Raw genomic sequence first — 27,781 nt, forward strand, 5'->3', positions numbered from 1 at the left:
CATCCCGAATTTTAAAAATCGGTAAACTTACCGATTCGGTATTTTTCCGATTCGGTAATTTTACCGAATTGGTAAAATACCGAATCGGACAAAAAAAAGGTCCCCCACATCTCAAAAGGCCAAATACTGGTCGGAAACGGCCGAATTTGGCCGTTTCCGACCGGTATTGGCCACCTACATCGGGCCCCTGCTGTCTTGCTAAAAAGCTATAAGATAGGACACATTAAGAACTAAATATAAACCATAAAGTCATGTTGTTGTCAACAACTTATATGCTGTAAAACCATTCACACATTAAAGTCTCATTGGTCGATGTATACAAAATAGTTAAATGTATTATCATAACCAGTTTGCCTCGAGCAAATAAAGTGACTGATGTAGTCTCCAACATACCTCTAGAAAATAATGAGGTATTGTTTCCTAAAGTCCAGTGATAAACGGAATATGTTGTCATAAGTAACTTAGAAGTATTGATCTGTATCAAAAAATAATTGATAAAAAACATATTTAAAATCATCCCTTATAAAAGATTTGATCAATATTTATTATCAAGCAAATTTATTATCAGGACGTCATTTATTAACTGCGAATCAGACAAATACTCAGAAACTGCTTACTTAACCCCTTGAATGCTCATGACAAGCTGAGCTCGTCATGAGCCACGGCGCTCCGGTGCTCATGACGAGCTGAGCTCGTCATGAGCCGTGGAACAGATAATTCCCCTGCTGTGCTGAGCATTCCATGGGAACGGGTGTGGCCGTGACGAGCTGAGCTCATCATGAGCACAGGAGCGCCCTGCCTCATGACAAGCTCAGCTCGTCATGAGCATGTGAGCGCTGTGCGCGCCCCCTCCCCCCAGCACAGCGGGGGAATATCCCCCGCAGCAAAGGGGTTAAGCATAATATTGTCAGAATACAAGATATGTTTTTATGTATGAAAAAAGTTAAGTACCCCTAATAAAAAAAAGGTATTATCACAAACAAAAATTTGTGTATAAACTAAAAAAAAGTAAAGGCACTAATCGAAAAATAAGGAATATACAGAGTTCAAAGAAGCGTGCAGATATAACTACTCAACACAAAAGGAGGGCGCCATCTTTAAATTACAATGTAATTGACAGAATTATAAATTAGCAAAATCAGGCGTCATAAACTAGTAACTAGACAGGAAAGACATTAAGATAACATTCCGATTCTCACATTTCAATAAACTGAGCATTTAATGTGACAAATAGAACAAAAAATAAAAAGTAAGGAAACCGAACATTACAATAGCTAAGTCTGCCTGGGAACTTATTTAAAACACAATGGGCCACCTATAACTTAGGTAACATGTCACATAAATGAGTGCCCTCTTTGAATAACTTTGAATCACAGCCAGATGGCAGGAACCCAGAAGAGTGACCTCCTAAGCTCTAGGGCAACTGGAAAACAAAAGTACCCGTGGTGGCCATGTCATAGAGGGGGAGCACCATCTCTTTGTGTTAGAGGGGCTGGGGAGAGAAACTATTCTCACTGAACAGTGCAGGGAGCCCTCTTTAATGGATTTTCCTCATTATGCCAAAGCCTACAAAGGTGACAAGCTGATAAAGTTATTGCATGTTGCTGGACCCTACGAAGGGAACAATTAATGCTTATAAAGGACTACATGTCCCATCATGCACAAGGAATGGACTGTATTAAGCCCACTGAGGGAGGGTAATCAATTTGAATAATGGAAATAAAAAGAACAGTTCCTACAACTGTCATTGTATCATGCCTATGATTAAGATGCTGTTGCATCGAAATGGGTAAGGCAAGGAAGAAGTTTAGATGTTCAACGAGGGATATGAAGTTTGATAGCCAGATGGCAGGAACCCAGATGAGTGCCCTCCTAAGCTCTAGGGCAATTGGATAATATATATATATATTACCTACTGGCGGTCGCCAGTAGGTATATATAGTTAGGATTTTTTCCCTATGGGATTTCTGAAAATTCTATGTCTAATAACTTTGGCGTTTGTGGACGGAATCGGCTGAAATTTCCAGGAAAATGGCACATTTTGTTTCTGAGCAGCTCCTGGAAATTTGGGGGGGGGTTCGTCAAGGGGGGGCCGAGAAAAAAGGGGGGTCCCAAAACGCGTTGGACTCACTTTTAGCCCGAACGGCTGAATGGATTTCCACGAAACTTGGCAAAATTGTAGGGACTGTTAGCCCGATGTGCCTTTGCTAGGTCTCAATATATGTGCTTCAGTGGATTTTGAGAAATTAACGTTTAAATCAAGATATATATCTGTAACAGCGCTCCGGGCAGCGATCCGGTTAGCGAACTTTTCGCGTATCGGAACTTTGCGATGCGAAGCTGATTGGCCCTCCGGTGTCTGTCAACATTCTAAACAGTCCGGAGCGGCCGCCATCTTGTCTCTCGGTAGGATCGAGAGACAAGAGGAGGCCAAAACAAAGGGGGAAATGAAGGAAAGGGGGCAAGGTAGACCCCTTCTGACCCCCTAGGATTGATGAGGGGGATATTATAGAGCCACGCGGGGCCCCAAAAAAAAAAAAAAAATCCGATTTTTTCGCCGTAGAGACGCGTCTTGGTAAGCGAAACGGGCAGCTAACCGGGCAGCTAACCGGGAAGCTAACCGGCAGTGTAACGGGAGTCTGAGGAGTAGCTGATTGGCTGTCAACATTGTAAACAGTCCGGAGCGGCCGCCATCTTGTCTCTCGGTAGGATCAAGAGACAAGAGGAGACCAAAACAAAGGGGGAAATGAAGGAAAGAGGGCAAGGTAGACTCCTTCTGACCCCATAGGATTGATGAGGGGGATATTATAAAACCACGCGAGGCCCAAAAAAAAAAAATCCTGAGGAGTAGCTGATTGGCTGTCAACATTGTAAACAGTCCAGAGCGGCCGCCATCTTGTCTCTCGGTAGGATCGAGAGACAAGAGGTGGAAAAAAAAAAGGTGTAAATGAATGAAAGGGGTAAGGCAGACCCCTCCTGAACCCCTAGGATTGATGAGGGGGTTATTAAAGTTCCCTGCGGGGCAAAAGAAAAAAAAAATTGCGATTTTTCGCGGTAAAGGTGCTTCCTGGTACGTTAACCGGGCAGCTAACCGGCAGCGTAACGGGAGTCCGACATATTGTGTTTTTTGAACGTTTGTGATATGTGCACGTGTGGATTTTGTCTAATTAAGGTTAAAAAAATATATATATATCTTTAAGCATGTTCTGGCGCGCTTACGTTTTGGGTTTGGTTTGCGCTGCAGAGACGATACGTCACGGTTATGCGATGCATCATGAGGCGTCTCACGGGCTACGTGATACGTCACTTAATAAAGAATATATTTTACAGCTATAGATATTAGCTTTTAAAAAACCAATGAAATTCACAGAAAAAACCATAGGTTATAGACCATATATAGTTAGGAATTTGCATTTACAAAACCTTGAAAATTCACTGAAAAAACCATAGGTTATAGACCATATATAGTTAGGGATTAGCATTTAAAAAACCTTATTTTATTTGCACAAAACCATTGAAATTCCATATATAGTTAGTTGCACTAACTATATATCGCGGACCCGCAATCCACTGCTAATGATGTCACATATTACATCATTCATGACATGGTCAGTGACATCACTGATGACATCACTGATGACATCTCAAATGACATCACTGATGACATCTCAAATGACATCACTGATGACATCACTGACATCTCATTTGACATTACTGATTACATAACTGATGATATCATTTATGTGATAATACATCTTCAGACTCTAATATAACCTTAGATACACTCAGTGTAAACAGGCACTCACTGACTGTCACACATCCATGGAGTTACTCACACACCTAGTCAGTCATGCAAAGAATCAATCACATCTCCATTTCCTCAACTATACAGTTATACACACCTTACTTATTCAAACATATAGTAACACATATTTACTCTCTTATACAATCCTTGATACAAGTTCACAATGATTCATACAACCACTCACACATTCACTGGCTCTTATGTTCAGTTATTTATATATGTCAACTCTCACATGGAGTGTGTTTTACATATGTACTTACTTTGACATGTAGCACTGAGATATCCATTCACTCACCAATATACTCATGCACACAGTCAACTGTCCATACAGCTGTTTCTACATGCACTTTTGAACACGTACACCTAGGGAATCAACTGCTCACACATCTATGCACAGAGTTATACACCTCCCAGCCACCCACACACATACTCAGTCTCCCATACAAATACTTGGGCAACCATTCAATAACCCATATAGTTACTCATATAGCTACTGATCAACACATGCAGCAGTTTACAGAACAACAGACATAATGATTGCCAAATTAAGACACTTTAATCACTAACCCATACACTCAGTGAGACACATTTAATCACTCTCTCATATAGTCAGTCATGCACCTACTAAATCCTTCATCCAGACACTTATACATCCACTCATTCTTCAAAATGTAAGACATATTTTAACTTTACAGAAACATACAGTCACTGGATGATGTCATCAGTGATGTCATCAGTGATGTCACTGACCATGTCATGAATGATGTAATATGTGACATGATCAGCAGTGGATTGCGGGTGCGCGATATATAGTTAGTGCAACTAACTATATATGCGAATTTCAATGGTTTTGTGCGAGTAAAATAAGGTTTTGTAAATGCTAATCCCTAACTATATATGGTCTATAACCTATGGTTTTTTCAGTGAATTTTCAAGGTTTTGTAAATGCTAATCCCTAACTATATATGGTCTATAACCTATGTTTTTTTCAGTGAATTTCAATGTTTTTTTAATAGCAAATATCAAAACCTGTAAAATGTATTCTTATTCTAATTCAAAAATATATTTTATATTTTATTTTTTAAGCAAAGGACCCAGATGCATTTACAGTTTATCACTAACAATGTTCCAGGCTAATGTATTTTCACGGGAAATTAACAACTGTCCTGCAAGTAAAATATTCCTATTTCGAGAAAAAGGGCGTTTCTACGTCCCATGAGGGAGCCGTTGAGCAAAAGAGGCTCGGCCTGCTGTCTTAGTCGCTGATAGGCCTGAATATCGGATTCTTATCGATCACTTTATGTTGCAGGAGTGGAAAACATAACAGCCCTTGCCCATTTATCTTTACAGCATTCCTGCGTATTATACCTTTTAACAGTCATGTAATCGGGCTGCTTTATTTCACCTGCCTTTTACTGATTCGAAAACAGTGGCTATTATTCAAAACTTTACCAATCTAGGTACTACTACCATGTTTTGTTTTAAAAACCTTTATTGTGAAAATGCCAGTATACAAATACGGGCCTATAACCACGTGGGCCGGCCACGGAGCAAACTGGAATCGTATATGATGAGGGGACATTTACACTGTAGAAGAACGTAACGGGCGGGCCATTAGGTTGCAAGAACTAAGGTGTCTAACAGTTACGGAATCGGTAGACTAAAATTTTATAATTAAAGTACGACAGGGCCAGTTACAATAAAATTATCTAGTTATACATTTGTGGGCAAGTACCATGGGTGACGTTAATTCGAACTTTCAATAGTACAGTAATCAATAACACATCAGAACTTAATATCAATAGGGATGTCCAAATGTTCAATCAGTATTCGTCCCCGCCCGCCATGTGCTTCCAAACTGCATACGTATCTCGTGATATCAAGGCTGGGCAACCAGTACACAACAATGAGTTGCGAGTCCCATTTATACCGGCGCCATTTTGGGCGAGGCCGGGCAGGTCCAGGATATAGTCAAAATGTCTCCACCAACCAGCGGTCGGACCAGAACACCTTTCGGCAGTCAAAAAAGGTTTCGTTAAATGACAACAGAAGAGATAGGCAACAAGAACCATCAGTCAAAAGAGGCGAGGGCAAGTTCTTCCCTACCGGGTCACGTTGGGGCTCCACCGGAACTGATCAAATTGGTAGTCTACAGTGTTTCTGGATGTTTCAGACTGAAGCTGGCGTCAGCATGAGAGCACCACCATCTCGTGGCTCCGTCGTGGCCATTCCGCAAGCAATCATGGCAGCTGCTCCCCACTGTAAGCCTGCGGGAGTCGGAGGCCCCGGTGACTTTTGTAGAATCTTCAAGGCTGAGGGGACGCTCTCGGGAATGGGGCCCATGCCCTAGCAGGCAAGCGTCCGAGTTCCAAGGTGTCCCAGGGCCATTTTAGTTGACCAGGCCCAAATCCGAAGAGCCGGCCGCCATTTTGAGAGTCCTGTGGCAGCCGCCTATCGCTGCACCGCAAGAGTGGGCACAATTCAGCTGGATGGTGGGCGAGACTCTATAGCCGCAAGAGCGGGCGCAACTCAGCTGGATGGCGGGTGAGGCACTTTGCCGCAAGAGCGGGCGCAACTTAGCTGGATGGCGGGTGAGGCACTGAGCCGCAAGAGCGGGCGCAATTCAGCTGGATGGTGAGCGAGACGCTGTAGACGCAAGAGCGGGCGCAACTCAGCTGGATGGCGGGTGAGGCACTGTGTCGCAAGAGCGGGCGCAACTCTGCGGGATGGCGGGTGAGGCACTGTGCCGCAAGAGCGGGCGCAACTCTGCTGGATGGCGAGTGAAACGCAAAGGGGCGCCCCACTGCAGCTGAGGAGCCTCCACCTGGGGAGGCGGGGGAGGCCCGTTCGCGCCGCCTCCCCCCCCGGGGCACCCCACGCCGTCTTTCGGCGCAGCATTGTAGGATGGCCAGACCAGTGCAGAAACTTGCTGGACACCACATCGGTGCCGTCCGGATCTCGGCGCGTTGTGCTGCCTTCGGCCTATTCGCACAACGGTCCGCTACTGACGCCGCCTCACAGGCCGACGGATTTGTGACGCTTCGCGTAAGTGCGACGTATCACGTTACCGCGTAATGCGTCTTATGATGCGCCGCGTTAGCGCACCCGGAAGCGATCCGGGGCGCGGCGCGGAGCACGTAACGTAAGCATAACAGGTCATGTGACTTGTTTATAAAACTTTTCATTGGTTCGTTTTACTTTTGGTTTCCTAATGATGGAAGGCTTGGTCATATGACCTAAAAATAACACTTTTCATTGGTTAAGAACATTTTTGTTTCCAAAATGATGAAAGCCCCACCTTTTTTTTTCTCACTCTGACTTGCAAAGCAAAGGACCCAGATGCATTTACAGTTTATCACTAACAATGTTCCAGGCTAATGTATTTTCCCCGGAAATTTACAACTGTCCTGCAAGTAAAATATTCCTATTTCGAGAAAAAGGGCGTTTCTTTGTCCCATGAGGGAGCCGTTGAGCAAAAGAGGCTCGGCCTGCTGTCTTAGTCGCTGATAGGCCTGAATATCGGATTCTTATCGATCACTTTATGTTGCAGGAGTGAAAAACACAATAGCCCTTGACCATTTATCTTTACAGCATTCCTGCGTATTATACCTTTTAACCGTCATGTATTCGGGCTGCTTTATTGCACTTGCTTTTTACTGATTCGAAAACAGTGGCTATTATTCAAAAGTTTACCAATCTAGGTACTACTACCATGTTTTGTTTTAAAAACCTTTATTGTGAAAATGTCAGTATACAAATACGGGCCTATAACCACGTGGGCCGGCCACGGAGCAAACTGGAATCGTATATGATGAGGGGACATTTACACTGTAGAAGAACGTAACAGGCGGGCCATTAGGTTGCAAGAACTAAGGTGTCTAACAGTTACGGAATCGGTAGACTAAAATTTTATAATTAAAGTACGACAGGGCCAGTTACAATAAAATTATCTAGATATACATTTGTGGGCAAGTACCATGGGTGACGTTAATTCGAACTTTCAATAGTACAGTAATCAATAACACATCAGAACTTAATATCAATAGGGATGTCCAAATGTTCAATCAGTACTCGTCCCCGCCCGCCATGTTCTTCAAATCTGCATACGTATCTCGTGATATCAAGGCTGGGCAACCAGTACACAACAAGGAGTTGCGAGTCCCATTTATACCGGCGCCATTTTGGGCGAGGCCGGGCAGGTCCAGGATATAGTCAAAATGTCTCCACCAACCAGCGGTCGGACCAGAACCCCTTTCGGCAGTCAAAAAAGGTTCCGTTAAATGACAACAGAAGAGATAGGCAACAAGAACCATCAGTCAAAAGAGGGGAGGGCAAGTTCTTCCCTACCGGGTCACGTTGGGGCTCCACCGGAACTGATCGAATTGGTAGTCTACAGTGTTTCTGGATGTTTCAGACTGAAGCTGGCGTCAGCATGAGAGCACCACCATCTCGTGGCTCCGTCGTGGCCATTCCGCAAGCAATCATGACAGCCGCTCCCCACCGGAAGCCTGCGGGAGTCGGGGGCCCCAGTGACTTTTGTAGAATCTTCAAGGCTGAGGGGACGCTTTCCGGAATGGGGCCCATGCCCTAGCAGGCAAGCGTCCGAGTTCCAAGGTGTCCCAGGGCCATTTTAGTGGACCAGGCCCAAATCCGAAGAGCCGGCCGCCTTTTTGAGAGTCCTGTGGCAGCCGCCTATCGCTGCACCGCAAGAGTGGGCGCAATTCAGTTGGATGGTGGACGAGACGCTGTAGCCGCAAGAGCGGGCGCAACTCAGCTGGATGGCGGGTGAGGCACTGTGCCGCAAGAGCGGGCGCAACTCAGCTGGATGGCCAAAAAGGCACTGTGCTGCAAGAGCGGGCGCAACTCAGTTGGATGCCAAGGGGTGCCCCATTGCAGCTGAGAAGCCTCCACCTGGAGAGGCGGGGGAGGCCCGTTGGCGCCGCCTCCTCCCAGGGGCGCCCCACGCCGTCTTTCGGCGCAGCATTGTAGGATGGCCAGACCAGTGCGGCAACTTGCTGGACACCACCTCGGTGCCGTCCGGATCTCGGCGCGTTGTACTGCCTTCGGCCTATTCGCACAACGGTCCGCTACTGACGCCGCCTCACAGGCCGATGGATTTTGTAGGGTTTTTATAGCCAAAAGCCGGCTAAAAGACAGCCCAAAGCAGCTACTCCGGGGAGGGAGGGGCAGGGACAGTGTCAAGCGGACGGTGAATGCTTTGAGATAGACGTTGCAGCAGGCTGCCATGTAAATAGTTGTTTAAAATGTTTTTTTTAACGTGTTTACTTTGTTGGAGCATTGTATATATTTATAAGTTATTAAAGTGTTATAATCCTACTACTTTGTTGGAGTGCTATATATTTGTAATGTGGCAATAAGCACAAAGATGTTACTGTATAACCAGAAAAAGACATAGTCCAATTGTGCGTGATCTTGTCCAATCTGGTGACGCCGATAGTGGGTATCAGCAGACTTTCATTTGTATAGGGTTTGTCGGTTATTGGGCGGGGTGGGTGGTAGGGCAGGCATGCTTAGGCAGCGAGGGCGGCGGAGCCAAACTACCTCGTGGCCATCCCGACCGCAAGCTTGGCTCCTCCCCCTGGTTTCATACTTTTGCGGAGGGCTATTTCCTGGTGTTTCTTGTTTTAGCAGGGTCAGAAAGGATCCTATCAGTGGCCTACTGATTTTGTTCGATTCCTTTCGTTTTGCAATAATTTGCTAGGAAGGTACCATGGCTAATCCGTATTTTATATATATGTCCTCTTTATTAGGGGTGCCCTCCGGTGGGGCCGGACGAGCTACCTCTAATAAATGGTCCGGGTAGAACCAATTACCAATCAGTGGGGAGAAGATAGGCATTACAGATTACAAAAGGGGGACAAGGGTCCGCACTACCTATCTTTCAGTGAGAATCACCATTGCTCCCCCCGACTGACACCCTCCTTTGCCTCAGCTTGGATCATCATTTGCTAAAGTGTTCGAAGACCCCACCGTGAGTATAACAACAACCGGGGCCTTATTGCACACCCTGAGAAAAATTATGCAGCAAGACAATCTCTACCTTCTCCCTTTTCCATGTTCCAACGCTTTGAAATGAACAATATCTTTACTCGCAGTGACAAAATGGCGGTCAACACTTCCTGATTTCCTTCGAATCGAACGTTAACAGACGTCACGCAGCAACAAAAAAAAATTCCGCTCATGCGCAGCCGCTGGAAGACATGTATCAACATATATGAGCCTCCTCAGCCACCCTCAGAAAACCTAGGGGGTCAGGATACGTCTCCCGTGCCCCCTTATACCCATTTCCCACATTGTTTTTCATCCATCTTGTGATTTAATTAAAACGAAACACAAAATGGCGAACTCCCGTTACGCTACCGGTGAGCGACCCGGTTCGTGTACCGGGAAGCGCTTCTACCGCGAAAAATCGTTTTTTTTTTTTGCCCCACGGGACCCTTTAATAACACCAACATCATTCCTAGGGGGTCAAGAGGGGTCTACCTTGCCCCCTTTCATTAAATTCCCCCTTTGTTTTTCTCCTCCTCTTGTCTCTCGATCCTACTGAGAGACAAGATGACGGCCGGTCCGGACTGTTTAGAATGTTGACAGACACCGGAGAGCCAATCAGCTTCGCTTCGCGAAGTTCCGTTACGCGTCAGGTACGCGAACCGGGGCGCTAACCGGGACGCTGTCACAGATATATATATTTTTTAAAACGTTAATTTCTCAAAATCCACTGGAGCACATATATTGAGACCTAGCAAAGGCACATCGGGCTAACAGTCCCTACAATTTTACCAAGTTTCATGCAAATCCATTCAGCCGTTTGAGCTAAAAGTGAGGCCAACCGCCCTATGGAAATTAACATGGGAAAAACGTGTTTTGGGACCCCCCTTTTTTCTCGGCCCCCCCTTGACGAACCCCTCCCAAATTTCAAGGGGCTGCTCAGAAACAAAATGTGCCATTTTCCTGAAAATTTCAGCCAATTCCGTCCACAAACGCCAAAGTTATTAGACATAGAATTTTCAAAAATCCCATAGAGAAAAAATCCTAACTATATATACCTACTGGCGACTGCCAGTAGGTAATATATATATATATATATATATATATATATATATATATATATATATATATATATATAAATATATATATATTATCCAAGAATACTGGCTCTGCACCTCCAACACTGGCGAACAGGAAAACCAAGGCGAGTCCCACAATTTTCAGGCAAGAGGTTTTATTTAAAGATTACAGCACAACGGTCTGACGCATTTCGGGCGGATGCCCTTGCTCACATATATTTATTTATCATTTTTTTCACTGAAAAAAGCAGAGGTTTGAGGCACGTATAGTTAGGAATTAGAATTCAAAAAACCCTAGACATTCACTGAAAAAAACATAGGTTTCAGGGGCTTTGTAGTTAGCTGGACATTTCACTTGTACAAAACCATTGAAATTCCGCCTTTATTGTTAGGTCAGCTAACTATAACTTGCACTGCTGATGAAGTCACATATTACATCACTCATGACATGGTCAGTGACATCACTCGTGACATCACTGATGACATCTCAAATGACATCACTGATGACATCATCGATGACATCATCCAGTGAATGTGTGTTTTTCCGAAAATTAAATATGTTTTATATATGTATATCTCAAGGTCAATGAAAGAATAAATGGGTATATAAGTGAATAAATGGATGAGTTTTTGTAAAATTGATTGTATAACTGACTGATTAAGTGTATCTTAGTGAATACATGGGTTAGTGAGTAATGTTTAAATATGTAAATATCTGTATCTGTCTCTCACTTTGTGTATAAGTGGCTGCATGGGTTGGTGAGTAGCTACATGAGTGTCTACATGGGTTTTTACTTGGTTTTTCAAGTATCAATATGAGTGTCTGAGTGTATGTATGGTTCAGTGTGGGGGTATTACTTAGTGCATACATGCATGAATGAGTGAGTCACTATTTGTATGTTTGGAAGACAGTATGTGTGCAGCACTGTATGGGTGGATGAGTGTGTGTATGGGTGTGTTAGTGAGTGAATGACTGTCTCAATAGTGTGTTTATAAGTAACTACATATATTTTCAACCAGTATATGTAAGTATTAGTGTATATAAGTGTGTATATGTGAGAGTGAGAGATTGAAAGAGTTTCTGTAGGAATAAGTATGTGTTTCTATAAGTGATTGTTCAAAAACAATAAGTATGTGTACGTTTTTGTAGAAGTAAGTGTGGTGGTGTGTGTATAAGTGTATATGCAAGTAAATGGATGTTTGAATCTTTATTAGCATGAGTTACTATGTGAGTGAGTAACTCTATGGATGAGTGGCAGTGTGTAACAGGATATATAGGTGTATGAGTACATATGATGAGTGAGTACATATATGAGTGACTATATAGGACTGTTAGTGAATGAGTGGATGTGTATGTAGATCTTAGAATTACGTAATATGTTGTTTTAACTGGTATTGGTATGTCCATTTTTTTGAACATTTTAGTTTCTATTTTTGTATGTGTCTATCAAAGGTTATATTAGGGTAAGACGAGGTCTGGCACTCTATCAGAAGGATATTGTCATCAGTGATGTGATTTGAGATGTCATCAGTGATGTCATGAGTGATGTCACTAACAATGTCATGAGTGCTGTAATATGTGATGTCATCAGCAGTGCATTGCGGGCGCACAAGTTATAGTTAGCTGAACTAACTATAACGGGGAAATGTCAATGGTTTTGTACGAGTTAAATGTACAGCTAACTATAACGCCCCTGAAACCTATGGTTTTTTCAGTGAATTTTTAAGGTTTATTAAATGCTAATTCCTAACTATAACGTGCCCGAAACCTATGTTTTTTTCAGTGAATTTCGAAGGTTTTTTAAATGGTCATTTCTAAATATGCCTACAGAGATAGGACATGTGGAGAAAGAAGAGAACGCGCACAGTAAGAACAACAAGAAATGCAGAAAAAAGCAATAAAAGTCCTCAAAGACGAAGATAAGTGCAGGAAGAAGGAAAACGTGCAGAAAGAACAAACAGAAGAGCAGAAAGAAGCCTTACCTGTGGCACGTTTTAAGTTGGAGAATTAATTCCTCCTGAATCCTGAGGTTCCCTGGGGGCCAACTAGCCCCCAGGTACCTCCAGTATGCACCCCAGGGGCTGCTTTGCAGAGAGGTGTTCAGAGGCCACACCCCTTTTTACAACACTCTGCAACGCAGCTCTGTGGCGCCTACTGGAGGTACCTGGTGGGCTAGTTGGCCCCCAGGGACCCTCAGGAATGACGAGGAATTAATTCCCCTAACTTAAACTGTGCCACATGGCGTGTTTGCACACATGTCAACTCAGGCCCTACCCCCTCCCCCGTCCCTTCACCACTGTGCAAACGCACCCCGTGGTGCAACTAGCCCACCAGCTACCTCCACTAAGCCCCACAGAGCTGCGTTGCAGAGAATTGTAAAAAGGGGCATGGCCTTAGAACACCTCTCTGCAACGCAGCCCCCTGGTGCATACCGGAGGTCCTGGTGGGCTAGTTGGCCCCCAGGGACCGCAGTATTCATGGGGAATTCATTACCCATCTGCAAACGCACCAGGGGGCGCATTTCAAGAGTGATGAAAGGAGGGGGCATGGCCTCTAGCGATGCCGGTCTTTTTATTTTTTTTCAGAAGGGGGGCTGTGTAGTCCCCCTTCTTTTTCCATTTTTTTGTCCCTGGGGACCCCATCCCCCAGGGCCTGCCCCCTAATGTATTCATTTTTTAATAAAAAAATGTGGAAGTGGGGCGATTGGCCTCCCCTCCCGAGGCCTCAATCATCCCCGGGGACCCATCCTCGGGGGCATGGCCTTTTTCTTTTTTTTTAACTTTTTCAGAGGGGGCAACGTGGCCCCCCTCCCGGGCCGGCCTTTCTATTTTTATTTTTTTATTTACTTTTGGGGAGGGGGGACATGTGGCTCCCCTCCCGGCCCACTTGTAGCCCGGGGACCCCATCCCCTGGGGCTGGCCCTCTCCATTGGGGACCGTGGGGTGTCCCCAATTCCCCTCACGGTCCCGCCGGCTCCCCAACTCCTTCGGGAGTCAGCATTTCTTTTCCACACGGAGAGCTGCTAAGATGCTAAATATTTAGAGCCCCTGGGAGATGGCGGTCCCCGGGGCATGTGGGGGGCTTGAGACCGCCGTCACAGGTTTTTTTTTTAAAAGCCTCCAGGGGTGGCAGTCCCCGGGGCTACGGGGGGACCGCGTGCCCCCACAAATCTAAATGCTTTACCCCAGGATTGGCTGTCCCTGGGGCAGGGTGGGTGGGATTGGGCCCCCCCAAAAAATGTTTACTATGCCCCCGAGGGGTAATTTTTAATGAAGCATGGGAGCCCTGCATGTATTTTGCCGATTTATAAAAAAATAAAGATTTGGGGGGCTAGGAGATCCTTTTGGGACCCCCTGAGCAGGTCTAGGGGGTCAGGGTGTTTCTACCCTGCTCCCTTTTTGCGTTCAGCACGTTTTTTCTTCTGTTTTCTTGTACCTCTGTTCTACCAAGGCACAAGATGGCTGCCAACACTACGTGGTTTGGAGTGATGACAGCATACAGCTCATGCTCAGCAGGGTGCGCTTAGGGTACGTGGATCCTCTGAGCCCATAGATATATATGTGATTTTAATTTTGATTTTCTCAGCAACTACAGAACAGATTTACACCACTTAACCAAAAGGCACGACTCTGAACCAAGAGCTAACTTTTTGCCATATTTGGTGTAATTTCGTTTAGCAGTTCGGGCTGTAGCTGCGACTAAAAATTCCTATGGAAAATTGCATTGGAAAAACACGTTTTGGGACCCCTTTTTCTTCTCAGCCCCCGCTTGACGAATTACCCCGAGACTTTCAGGATAGGAGTGGACCGGAGCTGGCCAAAAGTTTTGAAAATTTTGCGAAGATTCGTCAACCAGCCAGTAAGTAATATATATATATATCCAAAACTACTGTTCGCTTGTAGACCCCTGCCACTGTCAGCGGCGGGCCCCAACGGGATAGCGAATCTCTGAAATTCCAAAACTTATCCTCCAGTAGGTCAGAAAAGGATTGTTCGGGCCGCACAAATGCAGAAAAGCGTGCTTTATTTCTTGAGCTTCACTCAGCACGTTTTGAAGGCGAGCCTTCTTTATATTGCCTTCGAAATGCGTCGAGTGAAGCTCAAGAAATAAAGCACGCTTTTCTGCATTTGTGTGGCCCGGACAATCTTTTTCTGACCTACTGGAGGATAAGTTTTGGAATATATATATATATATATATATATATATATATGTATATATATATATATATATATATATATATATATATATATATATATATATATATATCTATATATATATATATATATATATATCATTTTTTCCTCGCTTTCACTCCCACTCCTCATACGGACAAACCAGCGTGGACCCGGTACATTGCGTGCATTTGTTTATTTAGCCCTCGCCGCCATAACGCGTTTTGGGAGATCCCTCCCTTGATCACATGACGACCCAAAGGCATCACTATTTACCTTTTAAAGTGCATTGTGCAGTGCAGCCATACATAGACATACTGGAAATACTATTTTTTGGGCACATCTTTCAATTAGATTCCGCATTGATTGCTATGTAATTTAAGAAACATCATACAAATGTAATTTCAGTTTTTCACATTAATCCCATAATGGGTCCTTCCAATGATGTATTTCATAACGGAAGAGTAATTCATTGCATAAATGCTAATGGTGCCATTGTATACCGCCATGAATTGAAAGTAAACTTATTCAAGTGCCTAATAAATAATAATAATAGTGCAATACCATAAAGTGAATAAGCAATAAATGACAATCATTTCATTATTCAGTTTGCCAGCAAAGCGACGTATATTATGTGCGTATGATTATAAAGAGCAAAGTGCAATCAGAGCAGTCAATTTAGCATATATATAATTACCAGGGTCAATCCTTAGATAAAACCATCATAAATATCAGAAGTATCAAAAATATATATACTTTCTATGGCACGCATATGTTGCAGCACCCTCTTGTGTACAGGTAGTTTAGTGCTTCCTACATAACCTAGATCGCAACTGCAGGTCAGCACGTACACTGCAAATTCAGATTTACAAGTTATGTGTTGACTAATTTTGCAGGCCGCAGAGTCAAACGCAGGGGTATAGCTAGTCGTGCTGACTCCATGCTGGCACGCCTTACATACAGAACATTTGAAGAAATCTTTCCTTGCCATCCACCATGAACCCTCTGGTCTCAAAATTACTTCTGACCAAAGCGGAGCCCATGTTGTTATTTCTTCTGAAAGTTATCAATGGCATTTTAGGCATTGACCCTCCTATTACCGGGTCGCCTTTGACAATAGGCCAGTTTTTCCGGACAATCTCCCTGATCTGTTTCTGCTGCTTCGAAAAGCCCAGGATAAGTCTAATCGGTTCCTGTTCTGTTCCTTCAATGTTCTGTTTTCTCCTGTACTGCAACAGATCTGTTCTGGCTATTGACAGTTTTCCCAATAGCTGCCTCAATCACCTCTGAGCTGTACTCTATATCCAGAAACCTGACTCTGCACTCATTTTGTTTTTCCTCACAATCAGCTCCCTGCTACAAATCCGACTTATACAGAGCATTTCCCCGTACGGAGATGCGCGCTTGAGGCATGTAAGAGTGTATTGCCGGATGTAGGTTTGCGGTTTCTCTGCTCATCTCTGCCGTGAAACGTAGGTTAACTTCATTCAGATTCAACTTTTCAATAAAATCAGTGGCACTGGCTATACTTCCGCCCCTTACAATGAACAAGTCGTCAATGCAACGTAGCCAAGTTATAACATTGCTGTTAAAAACCAACTCATGTTACCGCCTGAGGACCCTCTCCTCCCACCAGCCCATAAATAAACAGGCATAGATGGGGGAGAAGCTGGCCCCCATAGCTACACCCTGCGCTTGTTGGTACATCCTCCCATCAAAAAGAAAAAAAATATTCTCTAAGCAGAATGCTATCATCTTTAGCAACATGTTTGAATGCTGAGAGTAAATAATTGGCCTATTTTGAAGGAAATATTCAATAGCCTGCATGTTATATATATATGCATGCGATATTATATCATATCACCATGCAATTGAGCCCCAGTGAGCCCCAGTGGGCTTGTTCTTCAGTTGCCAACTTATGTCATTTTCATAGTTCATTTCAACACAGATATAATATCGCACTCAGGAATTTAGTGCATAACTGCCCACTTGGGCAGTATTGAATCACAATAGATTCATTGGTAACTTAGAATGAATTGTTTTGTTCAGTATTGAATTTAGTAACAGCCTAGAATGTAATGCCATTTACTTTATTATGTTTACATTTCTCAAAACGAGATACTCGTATATCATCATGGTAAACAGGATGTATTGTTATTTGGATTTGAACTAAACACATTCAAATATGGCCGCCAAACTGTCGTAAAACATACACTTGTGTGAGGACAAGTAGTCCTACCTTTATGTTGTTTGATTACATTTTACTTTAAAACTTGTGATGGGAAAAACACTGTTACCCGTGACCAAGGTGCGGCTGCACCGAAACGTGTCGGGTGTTGTTTGGCATTTTGTGTGGTAAATAAAACTTCACGCTGATGAATCTGGGCTTGAGCTAACTTATTTTTGAAGGTAAAAGTTGTTGTGTTGCAATATTAAGAGGGTCGCCTCCTCGCTCGAGCCCGCCGCCGCAAGTGGCTGGGGGACTGGCGAACTTTGTTGACTGAATATATATATATATATATATATATATATATATATATATATATATATATATATATATATATATGTCCAAAACATAGCTCAGGGCTTTGAAGCCGCACACCGCTGAAAGTTTGGTCACAAACCTTTATTTTGTAGGCAGGGAAAGTTCTTTCGCCGCTCTACTCCCTTTCAGCGGTGTGCGGCTTCAAAGCCCTGAGCTATGTTTTGGACATGTTTACACGGTTGCTCGGACCGTGGAAGCGACGCACCTCTGAGAACCGAAGTAAGGACCAGCAGGGGGGTAACGTCCCGTCTGTATTGGCGCTGGAAGTAGCAGGACTTAAGCACACTGTACACTGTCTGGGGCCCATTGGAGGGCTAATCAAATAATCCTAAATTGAGGCACAGGGACGGGACCCATTGGAGGGTTAACACTGCCTACAAAGACTCCACTTCCCAGCATGCAGTTGTGAAAAGAACGTGATAATCACAGCACACCGGAGGCTAATCAATTCAGCATTGCTGTGGGAGTAGAGCGGCAAAAGAACTTTCCCTGTGCTGGCCTCTGAAGAGATGCACAAAGGCATCAAAACGCGTCAGGCCGAAGGATACAGCAACTGGAGGGGATACAATGTGCTTGCAAAATAAAGGTTTGTGATCAAACTTTCAGCGGTGTGCGGCTTCAAAGCCCTGAGCTATGTTTTGGACATGTTTACACGGTTGCTCGGACCGTGGAAGCGACGCACCTCTGAGAACCGAAGTAAGGACCAGCAGGGGGGTAACGTCCCGTCTGTATTGGCGCTGGAAGTAGCAGGACTTAAGCACACTGTACACCGTCTGGGGCCCATTGGAGGGCTAATCAAATAATCCTAAATTGAGGCACAGGGACGGGACCCATTGGAGGGTTAACACTGCCTACAAAGACTCCACTTCCCAGCATGCAGTTGTGAAAAGAACGTGATAATCACAGCACACCGGAGGCTAATCAATTCAGCATTGCTGTGGGAGTAGAGCGGCGAAAGAACTTTCCCTGTGCTGGCCTCTGAAGAGATGCACAAAGGCATCGAAACGCGTCAGGCTGAAGGATACAGCAACTGGAGGGGATACAATGTGCTTGCAAAATAAAGGTTTGTGACCAAACTTTCAGCGGTGTGCGGCTTCAAAGCCCTGAGCTATGTTTTGGACATATATATATATATATATATATATGTTCGGTAAGCACAAACGTCAGGTACAAGTTAGTATCTTGAATGACGAGGCAGGACCCATGGATAGTGCAGGTTTTCAGTTTATTGTGCGACCCAACACCAGTCCGACATGACGCGTTTCGGCTTTTACAAGCCTTGATCACATGACACAGACATGGGGCTGATGACCCTTATTTAAAGTGCACAGTGCTCATTAACATAATGAAGAGTGAAGACATACTTCAACATTTGGTACCATGATGCTATTAGAATGCGTTTGTGCAACTCTCAATTTAAACACACAAATACTGTAAAAATTGATTGTGCAAACAGTAGCAAGGTAGCACGTACTTTGGATTAGTTAGAATCCTAAATACAACTAACCAAGAATGGGGGTAATTCTGATAAAAACAATTATTTTATATAATATGCCTTTAAAACAATAAATAATCACTTTTACCACCCATTACTGTTGAAAGTGCATATTTTTACCGCGTGCAAAATTTGGCTGCAACAATAAAAATAAATCAAAAATGCAATGCCTATTTTCGAAAGAAACCCTAAAGTTAATTTCAAATGGCAACAATAAAGCCCAAGTGGGCATGCAATACTGATTCAAAATAGGGTTTAAGTGCAATTTAACTTTGTTATGAAACAACAGATGGTAGCGCCCAAGTGGGCAAGACCCCTTAGTGCAAAATACACAATGTTAATTTCTAAAATAGCATAACTTCATTATGTACAACTATAAAGTGCTACCAGTGAATTTTAAAAACATATGATGTTAAAATTCATGTAATAACAGATGTGTGGAGGACTTATACAGAGGGGGAAGAGCATAATGTTCATTAACAGATTTATATTCAATTTTCTGCTAGGTTTATATCCATCTCATACAGTAACAATGATAATCCTTAGAGAATGGAAACCTACAAATACGTGTAACAATCATCGCTGGTGTTAAGCCCATTTGGAATCTTTGTGTCAAGTAAAATTATATGTCTAGTCTCCAGTTTTCTCAATAAAATCTCCCTGTCACCACCTCTTTGTTGTGGGGGTACACAGTCTATAACAAAATAAGTTAAAAGAGAAGCATTTTTTGCGTGTACCTTGTTGAAGTGTCTAGCGACCGGGTACGTGGGATCAGCATTAGTGATGGCCCTTAAATGCTGTAAAATTCTTTTGTACACCTGCGGTCTGGTACTGCCCACGTACCTCAGACCGCAAGGACATTCTAGTACATATACCGCGTATTCCGATCGACAGTTCAATTTTTCTTTGATCTTGATAGGGGTAGGGAAGAGAAGAGACTGATATTCCGATTTACTGACACCGTTCTTACAGGCCTTAAAGTGGGGCAGCGCAGAAAACCCTTACTGCTTGATAGCCACGATCCCGTGACTACTTCTGGGCTACTACTAACAAGGTTATCCTGCATTGATCTGGCTTTTTTGAAAGTTATGTTGGGAACCTTATCCAGCTTGACACCAATAACTGGGTCACTTTTAATCAAAGGCCAATGCTGTTTCACAATTTTATGTATGGCTTTGTGCTGGCTGTTATACCCAATAATTAAGCGAACTACATCAGTTTTACTATCATCCCTCACTATACCGGTAGATGGAATCAAGAGGGTTTGTCTATCAAGTTTGTTCGCTCTCAACATAGCACTGTCAATGCAGGAATTGGAGTAGCCTCTCTGTTGGAATCTGATTTTGCATTCATTCTGCGCTGCTATGCATTCGAGATTACTACTGCAAATCCTCCTGATGCGGAGCATCTCACCATATGGGATGCTCCTGATCAGGTGCGCCGGATGGTGACTACTGGCGTGCAGCAGGGTATTGCCTGCCGTAGGTTTGCGGTAGAGTCTACTATGCAGTTGACCATTTGCGACATAGAATTCAACATCTAAGAACACCACACTTTGCTTACTCATATTACAGGTGAAATGTATATTCAGTGTGTTCGTGTTTAATTCTTGTACAAAAGATGTTGCCTCTTCAATGGACCCCTCCCAAATAAAGAAGAGGTCATCTATGAAGCGCCACCACGATTTGACCCTGGTGGTCATGGTCTGATTGTGTTCTACCATGAGGACCTGCTCCTCCCAGTAACCCATGTGGAGACATGCGTAACTGGGAGAAAAACAGGCCCCCATGGCAACACCCCTGACCTGCAAAAACAATTGATTAGAAAACAGGAACACATTGTTCTCAAGACAAAGAGAAATCATGGCCAGAAGCATTTTAGAATGTTCTGATTGACATGGTGGTCTGTTCATTAGGAAATGTTCCACAGCTCTTATGCCGTCCCTGTGGTTAATGCTGGTGTAAAGTGATGACACGTCCATTGAAACCAGCACATATCCTGATTTCCACTTGAATTTGGCCATCTTCCTGAGAAGGTCACCTGTATCCTGGATATGGGATGGAAGGGATTTCACATGTTCTTGTAGGAAGAAATCTATGTATCTGCTTACATTCTCCAGTATGCTGTTCCTGGCAGAAATAATAGGACGCCCAGGTAGTTTTAATGTGTCCTTGTGAATTTTAGGAATAAAATAGATGACCGGTGTTGTTGGACAATCTATTTTAACATATTTGTATTCCTCCATTGTAAGTAGGCCAATGCTTCTCCAAGCAATCAAACTGGAATAGATAGTTTTATGTGCCTGTTGTACTTCCAAGGCGCTGGTTCTTTTATAGCAATCCCGGTCTGTCAGTTGGCCTAATGCTGTCTCCATATATAGGTTTCTTGCCCACAACACAACATTTCCGCCTTTATCGGATTGGCGAATAATCACATTCTTGCTTGTCTTGAGTTTTTTAATCAGTTTGAAGTACTGTGTGCCATTGTAGTTCCTTTTTCTAGTAGTGTTGCATACTTTAATGTGCAAGCTTTTTAAATCTGTGCAAACCTTATCATGAAAACTATCCAAGTTGTCTTTGAGCAGGAGTGGGCAGTATTTGGATTTTGGTTTAAACGGGGTCAGTTGCAATTTTGGTCCTAGCTCCCAGCCGGGAGTTGGTTGAGTGGGCAACCCTTCATCCCTTTGTAGTTCCAAAAATTCCTGTGTCAAGGCCATTCCCATTACAGGTATGGGCTCGGGGGTGCGCTGTGAATCAGGTACCGTGGATTTGGTGGTAGCAAAATGTTTTTTCAATTTTAGTTTACGAACATATTTAAATACGTCAATTCTAGTGCTGGCATAGTTGAAGTCACATCGTGCACTGTACGACAGGCCTAGGGATAAAATGGAAGTCTCTCCCTCAGTTAGTGCAACTTCAGACAAATTGACAACAGTTCGTGAGTTCTCTACTTTTGTACCTGATTGCGCTGCCACTTCGCCCTTTGTCTTCTCTGCCTCCCTCCTGCGTTTCCGTTTGCGGTTGCATTTGCGCCTTTCTGCGCGTTTACTGATGCAGATTTTGCGGCGGATGCTCCTTGAGTACCGGATCTGAGCGTCATTTTCCTGTCTTCTTGCATGACCTCCAGTTCCTGTCCCATTGTATATATATATGTATAAACATTTCTAGACCAACCCCAGTCAAAGTGCCTAGGTCATTGCCACCACAGTGCACAATTATGAGGTCAGGGTGTTGGAGATGTAAAATGGATTTAACCAATGGCATCAATTGGTGCCACTTTAATCCTCTCTGTCCTATCCATTTAATGTCTACATTTGGCAAAGCTAGTTCTTTGTCAATGCCTCTGCTTTCTGCATACCTTTGGCTCCAGAAAATATAGCTGTGTCCCACAATCCACACTCTAAGAATCTTGAAAGGAGGCCTGGATGTACTCAGATGGTCTCTGTAAATGAAATGGCAGTTTGAAACAAATATTTTTCTAAAATGGTGGATAAAATGCAGTATTGAAAAAAGAAAAGAAACAATTGGTTGTTTGAGAATATTCTAGACTGAGGGTGTATGTTTCTGTTTTTAAAAGTATGTTTCTTATTGGTTAACAATAACTGTTTGAAAGGAACATTACATAGGATAAGGTGATACTTTAAAAAGTCAAGCACACTTGCAGTTTGGATTAGCAACATTGTGTGCTGAACTTTGTGACCTGTGTGTTCAGTTGAGTGTTCCATGAACTGTTGCTATGGTAACAGGCGGTAAGCAGATTGGAGGTATGGTTCAAACTTAGGTCAATTGGAAAGTGTTGAAATGTGTAACCATAAATAGAAATGTGTGTTAGCTTTTGAATTAATGTGGGAAGGAATGTGGTTTGATATTTACATGTATATGTGTGCAGAATGAGAGGGAAACTTTGCCATTTTTGGTTTGATTAGAGCAGTGCAGTACAGATTCTGAATAAGAAAATCTGGTGTGTGACTGACATAGTGCTTAATCTACCAATAAATTTGAAATGTGAGTTATTAATTTGTGAGGGGTTGTATGTGGTGTTTTTGTTTTTAATAAGATTAATGTGTTTTTCTTGGTAAAGTAGTAGTCTTGCTTGTCTAGATTCACACTGTGAGTCTGTGTGCATTTGGGATCTATTGTGATAGAAACATTTAGATACTTCATGTTTTTGAAGACATATAACTGCTTAAAAACCTATCCTGTTCTCAAGTTTTGGTAGAATTAGAAACCAGTCATTGCTTATGTGTTTGCAAAATGAGTCAGGCTTGCCCACTTAAGTGCAGTTCTAAAATATGTGGAATGTGTGCAGTCATCTTACCTCTTCCAGATTAGTAAATATTTTTTTTATAACATCCAAGGGATAGTTTTGCTTGTGTAGAATCACACAGTGAGTCTGTGTGCATTTGGGAACCATTGTGAGAGAAGCATTTGGGTACTTCATGTGCTTGCATATTCATAACTGCTTAAAAACCTACCTTGTTCTCAAGTTTTGGTAGAATTAGAAACCGGTCATTGCTTATGTGTTTGCAAAATGAGTCAGGCTTGCACACTTAAGTGCAGTTCTAAAATATGTGGAAATGGCACAGTGAACAAACCCTGGACAGCCAGGCAGCACACAAAGACGCCATCCGCAACCACCATCCCCTCATCAAGGCGGCCAAGAGGACCTCCTTTCAAAGACCGCCTCAACAACAACGCACACAATAGCATGGAGCTCTTCAGCATCGTGAAGGAACTCTCCAACTCCAACGACATCCCGCTGTCGCAAGCCCTGTGCAACTCCTTCGCCACCTTCTTCCACCGCAAGATAGCAGACATCCACGACAGCTTCAACACCCAGACAGCCCCAACAGACAGCAACACAACAGACCCTCTGTACACCATCGACCACAGCCCCCTGCTAGCCTGGGCCAGTGTGAGGATCGATGACACCATCAAGACCATGCGCACCATCCACTCCTGCTCTCTGTCAGACCCATTCCTGCACCATGTCTTCAACAGAGCAAGCAGCTCCATCGCACTACACCTCGGCAACGTCATCAATCTCTCCCTCGAGACCGCGGCCTTCCCAGAGATCTGGAAACATGCCGAGATCAATGCCCTACTCAAAAAATCTTAGGCAGAGCCAAGAGACTTCAAGAACTTCCAGCCCATCTCTCTGATTCCCCTCCAAGGCCAAGGTCATCGAGAAAACCATCAACAGACAACTAACCCGATACCTCGAAGAAAACAGAACCCTGGACCCTTCCCAGTCAGGGTTCCGCAGCAACCACAGCACAGGACTGCCCTCATCGCCGCCACCGACGACATCAGGACCCTGCTGGACATGGCGAGACCGCAGCACTCATCCTCCTACACCGCTCTGTCGCCTTCGACACTGTCTGACACCGCACACTACGTGCATGCCTCCATGCAGCAGGGATCCGTGACAAGGCTCTGGATTGGGCCACCTCCTTCCTCTCCGATTCAGAAAAGGGGGTGGTGATGAACAGAGTGTCTGAATTAAGCAGACCACTCTTACCCAGTCCAAAGATCAGGGCTTGATCCATCACCGTTATTTATCTCACTGCCCCATCCCAGCTCAGAACCTGGCTATATGCAAATCAGTCTGTCCCTGGCCCAGTGCATCATGGGAACAGGGCAGACTAAACTACCAAGCCAATTCTTCAGCAGAAAGGAGACAAGCTACCGGGGACCGGTTTCTGGCATTTCAGCCGTCTTCGGCCCGGCTTGCTTGAATCCTGATGGAGCAGTGAGAAAGGGACTCATGTCTGAGTATACCCTGCCACACCTATAGTGGTCAAAAACGATTCAGAAAAGGGGGTGGTGATGAACAGAGTGTCTGAATTAAGCAGACCACTCTTACCCAGTCCAAAGATCAGGGCTTGATCCATCACCGTTATTGATCTCACTGCCCCATCCCAGCTCAGAACCTGGCTATATGCAAATCAGTCTGTCCCTGGCCCAGTGCATCATGGGAACAGGGCAGACTAAACCACCAAGCCAATTCTTCACCAGAAAGGAGACAAGCTACCGGGGACCGGTTTCTGGCATTTCAGCCGTCTTCGGCCCGGCTTGCTTGAATCCTGATGGAGCAGTGAGAAAGGGACTCATGTCTGAGTATACCCTGCCACACCTATAGTGGCCAAAAACGATTCAGAAAAGGGGGTGGTGATGAACAGAGTGTCTGAATTAAGCAGACCACTCTTACCCAGTCCAAAGATCAGGGCTTGATCCATCACCGTTATTTATCTCACTGCCCCATCCCAGCTCAGAACCTGGCTATATGCAAATCAGTCTGTCCCTGGCCCAGTGCATCATGGGAACAGGGCAGACTAAACTACCAAGCCAATTCTTCACCAGAAAGGAGACAAGCTACCGGGGACCGGTTTCTGGCATTTCAGCCGTCTTCGGCCCGGCTTGCTTGAATCCTGATGGAGCAGTGAGAAAGGGACTCATGTCTGAGTATACCCTGCCACACCTATAGTGGCCAAAAACGATTCAGAAAAGGGGGTGGTGATGAACAGAGTGTCTGAATTAAGCAGACCACTCTTACCCAGTCCAAAGATCAGGGCTTGATCCATCACCGTTATTTATCTCACTGCCCCATCCCAGCTCAGAACCTGGCTATATGCAAATCAGTCTGTCCCTGGCCCAGTGCATGATGGGAACAGGGCAGACTAAACTACCAAGCCAATTCTTCACCAGAAAGGAGACAAGCTACCGGGGACCGGTATCTGGCATTTCAGCCGTCTTCGGCCCGGCTTGCTTGAATCCTGATGGAGCAGTGAGAAAGGGACTCATGTCTGAGTATACCCTGCCACACCTATAGTGGCCAAAAACGATTCAGAAAAGGGGGTGGTGATGAACAGAGTGTCTGAATTAGGCAGACCACTCTTACCCAGTCCAAAGATCAGGGCTTGATCCATCACTGTTATTTATCTCACTGCCCCATCCCAGCTCAGAACCTGGCTATATGCAAATCACTCTGTCCCTCAACACCCCTTGTTGTAAATATTTTTGTCCACCCTAAGCGTGGAAGGGTATTCTCAGATGTGAGACCCTTGCTCATTGCACCATCAGGATTCAAGCAAACCGGGCCGAAGACGGCTGTAATGCCAGAAACCGGTCCCCGGGAGCTTGTTTCCTTCCCAGTGTAAGAATTAGCTTTTGTAGTTTGGTTTGCCCTGTTCCCATCATGCACTGGGACAGGAACAGACTAATTTGCATACAGCCAGGTTCTGAAACTGGGATGGTGCAGTGAGCTAAAAAACGGTGTTGGATCTAGCCCTGATCTCTTGACTGGGTGAGAGCTTTCTGCTTAATTCAGAGACTCTGTCCCTCACCACCCCTTGTTGTAAATATTTTTGTCCACCCTAAGCGTGGAAGGGTATTCTCAGATGTGAGACCCTTGCTCATTGCACCATCAGGATTCAAGCAAACCGGGCCGAAGACGGCTGTAATGCCAGAAACCGGTCCCCGGGAGCTTGTTTCCTTCCCAGTGTAAGAATTAGCTTTTGTAGTTTGGTTTGCCCTGTTCCCATCATGCACTGGGACAGGAACAGACTAATTTGCATACAGCCAGGTTCTGAAACTGGGATGGTGCAGTGAGCTAAAAAACGGTGTTGGATCTAGCCCTGATCTCTTGACTGGGTGAGAGCTTTCTGCTTAATTCAGAGACTCTGTCCCTCACCACCCCTTGTTGTAAATATTTTTGTCCACCCTAAGCGTGGAAGGGTATTCTCAGATGTGAGACCCTTGCTCATTGCACCATCAGGATTCAAGCAAACCGGGCCGAAGACGGCTGTAATGTCAGAAACCGGTCCCCGGGAGCTTGTTTCCTTCCCAGTGTAAGAATTAGCTTTTGTAGTTTGGTTTGCCCTGTTCCCATCATGCACTGGGACAGGAACAGACTAATTTGCATACAGCCAGGTTCTGAAACTGGGATGGTGCAGTGAGCTAAAAAACGGTGTTGGATCTAGCCCTGATCTCTTGACTGGGTGAGAGCTTTCTGCTTAATTCAGAGACTCTGTCCCTCACCACCCCTTGTTGTAAATATTTTTGTCCACCCTAAGCGTGGAAGGGTATTCTCAGATGTGAGACCCTTGCTCATTGCACCATCAGGATTCAAGCAAACCGGGCCGAAGACGGCTGTAATGCCAGAAACCGGTCCCCGGGAGCTTGTTTCCTTCCCAGTGTAAGAATTAGCTTTTGTAGTTTGGTTTGCCCTGTTCCCATCATGCACTGGGACAGGAACAGACTAATTTGCATACAGCCAGGTTCTGAAACTGGGATGGTGCAGTGAGCTAAAAAACGGTGTTGGATCTAGCCCTGATCTCTTGACTGGGTGAGAGCTTTCTGCTTAATTCAGAGACTCTGTCCCTCACCACCCCTTGTTGTAAATATTTTTGTCCACCCTAAGCGTGGAAGGGTATTCTCAGATGTGAGACCCTTGCTCATTGCACCATCAGGATTCAAGCAAACCGGGCCGAAGACGGCTGTAATGCCAGAAACCGGTCCCCGGGAGCTTGTTTCCTTCCCAGTGTAAGAATTAGCTTTTGTAGTTTGGTTTGCCCTGTTCCCATCATGCACTGGGACAGGAACAGACTAATTTGCATACAGCCAGGTTCTGAAACTGGGATGGTGCAGTGAGCTAAAAAACGGTGTTGGATCTAG

This window comes from Lissotriton vulgaris, chromosome 5 (assembly GCF_964263255.1).
Source record: "Lissotriton vulgaris chromosome 5, aLisVul1.2, whole genome shotgun sequence".
In the NCBI taxonomy this organism is placed as follows: Eukaryota; Metazoa; Chordata; class Amphibia; order Caudata; family Salamandridae; genus Lissotriton; species Lissotriton vulgaris.